Below are 7,404 nucleotides of genomic sequence, written 5' to 3'. Positions count from 1 at the left end.
AAACCTTCTCCTAGGAGTTTGACTGTTGCTCCTGGTTTTCCCCTGGGGTGCTTTGGTGAATAGTTGCTTGCCTAGCCCCTGATGCTCTCCCCTGATATATTTGTAAGCTGCCACCAAATCCCCCAAAGTCTTCTCTTTTCTAGCCTTTGCTCGTAGTGTAGTCTAGTCTAATGACATTGTTAGAACCTAATTAGTCTCGGCTCTACTGGAGTGTTGGCATGTGGCAGGTATTTGATGTTCGTAATTTGCTTGCTGACAAGTTGCTCTACTAATATGTAAAACACTAACAAAACTGCCCCAGTTGTCCTCACATTCAGGTCCCCAGTTGTTTGCATAGTCTTCCTCCAAGTGCATCATTAAAATAGCGCCCGTGACCATTTGTCTAAGCATTAATTTCAAGCTTGTCGCTTTCCTTTGTCTGTGGACCCTCTGTTCTCTTGCTTTTGTATAAGAAGTTTGATCTGGTACAGGATGGGGTGCGTCACATGATGCCCTGTATTGACAAGTTGAAGATTTTGCTTTTTCAGGCCAAACTTTTCTAGGAGTAGTCACTGACGCAGGTGAATTTTGTCTCTCTCTCCAAATCAGAAACGGTTCAGCTCTGCGAGTGCTAAGAATAAGAATTCATTATAATTATAGTTTTAATTTTAGTGCTAACTTTTAATTAGCACTGAATTGGCTGGGGGGGTGCTAGAAAGCTGGAAGTAAAATGGCCTTTTTTAAGAAATGTTGAGGGTGCAGTTGAAAGCTAGGTTAAGAATTTTTTTTTTATGTATGCCTAGTACCTGGGGTCCATTTAAAGAAAAAAAAAAAAGTCCTTTTCTAAATCAAAAGAAAAACATTAAAAACATTTGTGCCTACATGCACGCAAACTGAGAAGTAAAATGAACATGGGAAGAATGCTCATTCTGTGCAATGAAGTATAGACCTTTTTGACCTACATGGCTATAAACTGCATGGCACTGCAGGTACTTGACATGAGATTCACCCTGAATAAAGCAAGGGCTCCATAAGGATTCCTTTTGTTCACTTTCTGTTGAACCATGTGTCCTGTCTCTCTGTGTCTCCCTTTCCTCTGCCACCTCAAAATATATAGTGTGTGTTTATAATGTAGAAGCATATTTAGCTTAGTTAACTAGGCACTACCAAGATTGGATGGATGGATGTGTACGTGCGTATCATGGTAAAAATCGTACATGCACATATCAAAAAGTAAAAATTGGCAGAGCAGGCTAGAAACACTGCCTTTGCTTTAAAGGCTGGCTTAGCTGTTGATGGAGCACTTGCTGTAGCATAGTTGTCATGCAGACATTTTCTCACATCGATTCTTAGTTTTGGCCTAAACCCCATACCTTCTTCTGAGGAAACAGAACAAAAGAAGATACTCAAAGCAACTTCTCAGCTGCAGTAAGCTTATTTGACACCAATGCAAACAATAGATCTATATAAGTTTATGTGAGTCAAAGATCTGGTCAAAGAACTGTTTGAAACACAGGTGGAAGTTTTCCCTCAAATTTTGGCTACTCTTTATGAGCAATGAAACTGTATCTCATAATTTCCCATGAGGCTATCAAACTGCCAGTCACTAAGGTAACAGAACTTTACACTTTATATTTTCAGCAACATAAACTCTTCAGATTGAATTGTTCTGTTTGTTGTTTTTTTAATATCCTGATGGGGTATTATTTTGTAGGATGGGAAGTGAGGCATAAACACTCATTTTCACTTCCAAAAAGACCACTTAGCTAACTGAAGTACAAAGAGATTTAGCCAATTATGAGTTTTCAATGTAACAGTCCTAAAATATGGTGAGATCAAGGACTGAAGGAGTGGAACTGCCCGCTTATGTTGGCTCAAAGATCATTTCTGTACAAGAAATATATTTAGGATTTAAAAAAATAAAGTAATAGGCCTGATCATTGCCTAGTCTGTCTGCTTTTCACTGCAATGCTGCTGTGAAATAGCCAAAAAAAAACCCCAACTGTTTTATTAAGCACCATGAAAATGTGCTTGTACTGGGAAAACTTCTGGGAGCACTGTAGCAAAAAGGATATGGTAAAGTAGAAATGGCGAATGTTTTGACTTTTCTCAATTTTGATTTTAGCCAGAACACTTGTGGACAAGACAATGCCTCAGTGTACTTAGTGGTGTTCAAAATATTTTTTTTCCTTTTATTTTTGGTTTTATTTCTCTTTTCTCCTGTGATTGATCCATTCTTTCCCACACTGTGTTGGATAAACCCAGAAAATGCCAAGAGTCCAAGCAAACATTCCTGAAATTCTGTACTGAGATCTGATTGAACAAAACGCTTAACCATGATTGTGAGTAGCTGTACTTAAAGCTAAGCATGTGCTCAAATACCCTCCTGAATCCAGACCTATCTAATGCAAAGGTTTGAAATTCACATTCTTTAATTCCAGAGATGGTGCCATATTGAGACACCCATGGGTGAAGCATCAAGATTTTCAGTTCCAGGGTCATGTAATGCTCCTCCAGTCAAAGTAAGCTGTTCAAAGAATTGTTAAACAAGCTACCTACTAGATGTGTCTACATGTGTACTTTACTATGGAGTTGACTAATTAATTCTGCAGTAAAGCATCACTGTCTGTCTACCCATTTAGTGCTATTAGGCCACAGTAAACTAATTAACTCCACCATAGGCGAGTACTGGCCGGGACAAGTACTATCCTACAGTGGAGTTAATTTAGTGCACTGCTCTAAAAAGATGACATGAAGAGGTAGTAGGGACAGACTGGAAGGTGGGAAAGATAATTTTAGCAGTGTGAGTGGATCAGAGAGGGATGACTTATTTTGGGATGTTGGTAATCCAAGCATGAGATGGCATAGTAAAGGCCTTTTGACATCAGGAGATGGAAAGCTGGATTTTCAGTGTATTGTAGAAGAATATATGGCAGGATTTGAGCACAGGCTGTATTAGGGGAGGAGGAATATATTTAAAAAAAAAAAAAAGAAAATGTAAGATAAACCAAATGTCACGGCAGAGTGCAACAGATGCATCTACTAACAGGAACATGCACTTTCTATATTTGAAACATATTTGCTTGTGCAAATCAGATACCAAGTAACTTAGTTATTTACAATTGCAACCATCTCATTCTGAAAACAGTTACCTGGTGCAGAGGTATTCACTGGAAGCGTTGCAGTGAGATTTGAAAATTTGCCTATATGGCGTCTTTTGCTTAACAGAAACATATACTGCATCACATACTTTACCAGAAGCATCAATGATTATAGTTATAGAAATGCGAGTGATGGTGCAACATTACCTAATATAAATATATGCCATATAGCACATCACAAATTACTGAAGAGTGCATTGATAAAAATATTAATTTTCAGATACCTTACAGAAAGACATTCCGGTCCTTAGCGAGCAATGGCATGAATTAGCGGACAGACTAATGGTTATAGGATAGCTGGTCCTGATTTTTAATCCTGGTTTTAATCATTACTGGCTTAGGGTGAGTTGCTTAACCTCTCTGTAGACCAAATTTTTATCTTATTTTCAGGGACATAGAACTACACCGTACTTATCTGCATTCGTATTTTGTGCTTTTCTAATGCACTTATGCCTCGTAATATTTCTCTCTAGAACACTCTTGGAAGGTAGGGAAATAATAATACTCTCATTTTTCAGATGGGGAACTATGAAACAGAAAAGGTAAGGAGCCAGATCTAAGAGAGGAGAGAGATTCTGTCTGTGCTGGCATCCTTTTGAGACTTCGGTATAGTGTAGAGACATTTGAACTAGGCTTAAATTAAGCAGAAGGCAGGACAGGGTGACATGTAATTCAGAGAGGCATGAGGTTTTGTAAGCCATAGTCTGCTCTGTCAGCTGCTTTGCTTAGCATCTAATGAAGTAGGCTGTAGCTTAGGAAGGCTCATGCCTCTCCCTGCCCTGCCCTTCTACCTTATTTCAGACTAACATGGCTAATCACCTGTCTAGGTTTAAACCAGTTAGCTAAATGCTGCAGTGCTTAAGGAGAACAATGAAGGCTAATTTACCTGCTTAGTCTCTCACCCTAATATTTTTGAACTGGGATTCAAATGGATTTTAGACACTTATTATTTTTAGTGTATTATTTTATTTTTAGATACAATGACTGAAAGAGTGAAAACTTTCACTCCTTACTTTTGCTCCCACTCTTGACATTGATTATTCTTTTCCTCAAGGATCACATAAGAATCTCGGGCATCTTACACAAGGATCAGGATTCTGCTAACAAAGTCTAGGCACCTCCAAGTTAGGCATCTTGGATATCTGTGGTGGAACAGGATTTGAACACACATTTCTGAAATCCTAAACCAATTATCCTTTCTTTCTTATAGTAGTCTGTAAATTCATTTCTCTTCTGTGAAGCATGTAGCATTGGCCATGATAGAAGATACATGCTAGGTTAGATGTAAGTTTGGTCTGCTCTTTGCGCCAGTTCTTATTTTAAAGTACTCTTCATTAAATGCTGGCGTTACTTGTTTGTATTCAATAGAAGGCAAAGGCCCAGCTAGGAGAAAAAAATTCTGTTGGAGGAGGGTGCTGTACAGATGCACGTGTAAAAGGCAACTTCGGAGCAGGAGCAAGATGCAGTGTACCAGGCTATAGGTTAACAAAGAGCAAAGGAGAGGGAGGATGAAATGGCATTCATAGCTTAGATGTATATAAAGTTTGTGGATAAAGAGCATGTTTGTTTTTTTTTGAGTGAGGGGCACAATATCCAGGTACTTTTGAGCACCTTTGCAGTCCAAGAATGTTGCCTATACTCCCGTGATGTCCATGTCTTTAATATCAGAGACATAACTTTGAGAGAGAAAAATCCTCCCCCTTTCCTCTTAGATTGAATTCATTCATTTACCTCATGTATAATGTGTCTGGTGCTCGTATTTGTGAGACTGGAGTCATTTTAAATGCCTGTTGGCAGACAGTGCAGAGCAGAGCACTGGCCCACCTATTCAGAAGGCAGATATTTATAGAGGGCTTTTGCATGTAGCTCCAACAACATCCTGTTAAGACACCCATCTGGGAGGGACTTATCCGTGCTGTGCTGCTGGAGGACAAGTTTTTTTCCTTTCCTTCTCAGTGTTGCCAGCTCTCATAATTTAACTGCGGGTTTTGTAATCCTTGGGATTTTTGTGAACGAAGGGGTTGAGGTTGGGGGTTGGTAAGGAAGGTCCTTGACAGTGTAGATAAGTGGCTTATGTTTGAAACAGAGGATGGGGAACCAGAGAAGGAATGCACAGGTGTGAAATAGCCAAAATGATGGGATATGAAAATGAACTTGCTCATATTCCTGGTGGAATATAAGCAGGGCAAGACTGCATTTGTCAAGGCTAGAGGAAAGGTCACACTAATCAGGTTGTGAGATGTCAGAGCTATAGCTGTGTGAATAGATAGAAAAGGTATTTTCTTAGACATAATTTGCCAAATGAATCTTCAAGATTTAGCCATAGCTTGGATAAAAGGTATCTAGAGAGAGGTCCAAATTGATGATCAGGTTATGAACCTGAGTGAGAACTGGATGGCCATATTGTCGACTGCAGTTGAGAGAAGGTAGAGGAGGGATTAAAAGAGCTCTTTTCTAGCCGTGTTGAACTCTTTTAGATTTCTATAAGATATCAAAGAAACAAGCCAAGTTTCGGGAGAAGGAGATGGCTCCAGAGCAGGGTGGTAAATGAGTGAATTGTCAGCAGAGAGATGGGAGCTCTGAAGTGATTATCCAGAGATGTGAGAGAAGGAGGAAGAAGAGTCCCACAGAGTCCATGCAGAAAGGTGGCTGGAGTGGGGGGAGGAGGATATTCCAGCTCAAACCCTGGAGAAGTATCTAGAGAGCTCAGAGGAAAACCAGAAGTCAAGCCTGGGAACCAGGGGAGGATGAAGTGTCACTAAGTGGAGCATGGCTGGCTCTGGTGAAGGTAGCTGATGTTGGGCAAGGAGGAGCATGAGCACTGGCTTGGCGATTTGGTTGGAAAGAGGTCATTAGAGACTTTGGCAAGAGTGGTTTCCATGGAGCGCAAGAGGTTGAAGCCAGATGGGAAAGGGTGCGGGGGGAATCTAATCTCCCTGTTGCATCTAGTAGGTCTTATTTTTTTTAAAGATTTAATATTTTAATGTTTCAGTATAAATTGCTACTCACCATTTCTGCCCGTGAGAGTAAGCAGTCCTAGCTTAGTGCAGTGGCAGGGCACTTTTCTGTTTTCTGTTAAGATACAAAAGGTATTTACCAGGGAACTTTAACCAGTACATCTTTATTTAGCTCCTGTGTTAGATATTTCTGCTTCTCGGCTCACTCCCCAATACACAGCGTATCTCTGTATATAGATAGCACCACTTTGTATAAACAGGAAATGTTTCTGAGATGTCTTGCTTGTTTTTTAGACTCTAAAAATACACTCTGATAAGGGCTATTGTCTGTACGACCGCCACTTCCTCTTTAGCGCCTTTAGCAGTGACACTCGGATGAGCCTGCCCTAATTAATATGCTGCACTGGAAGGGCTGGTTCAAGGAAGCTTGAATTATGTTTTCCTTGTGCAAGAAATTCCTTGTATTTTGATTACCCCTCACGATAGGACCACTATTTCAGCTCATTCTTTTCTTTCATGGGTATGTCAGACTTTCTACCTAACTGTGATGAAATGAGGCAGTCTCTTTCAAAATACCAGGCAGTGAAGGTCACAGACAGCTCTTGGGACTCATCGCTATGTGCCTATTATGTTTTTAACAGACTTCTAGCTGATACTCTTGAGAAACAGAGCATGCACCAGTTTTTCATATCTTTTTTCCCCCCTTTACTTCTCCATTATTATTCTTCCTACACCTGTTTTTAAAGAGAATGAAACATCTTGTATTCCAGGAAAAGTAGGATTTAATGGAAGCATTTGAGGCCAGCGGCCTAGATGTATAGTCTCTTCCAATTCCCATCTTTGGATCTTGCTGTTTCAGTGAGAGGCCCAAACTTCAAAGTGTAGTTCAGGCTACTGTAGATTAGTTCAGACTTTTGTGACTGCTTTGTCAAGACATAGGGAGACTGATTACTCTAGGCAGGACAGGCAGTTTAATTGCTGTGGGAACTAGATCAACAGGGAAAACTATTCAGATTTTTGCCTGTCTAGTAGCTTGAGAGAGATATCGCATTGATTACAAAAAAGTCCTTTCTCCTCTCTACCGCAGAGCTTACTACAGTTAAACGTAGCAATGCCATTAGACCTTCAAACTAGCAAATGGAGGGAAAATCAAGAAAGTCTGAGCAAGGTATTTGACGTGTAGGCTAGAGAGAAGAGTCAATGGAGGAAAAAGCAGTGAAGTGAGAGAGGAAGTCTTAATGTCTCGCCCTAGTTTATGTTCCCATGTCTAAGTCAGGAGGGGAAATATATAAGAGATTCTGGAAGAA

Source organism: Alligator mississippiensis, chromosome 14 (genome assembly GCF_030867095.1).
Source record: "Alligator mississippiensis isolate rAllMis1 chromosome 14, rAllMis1, whole genome shotgun sequence".
NCBI lineage: Eukaryota > Metazoa > Chordata > Crocodylia > Alligatoridae > Alligator > Alligator mississippiensis.
Note: the sequence above shows the minus strand (reverse complement) of the source record.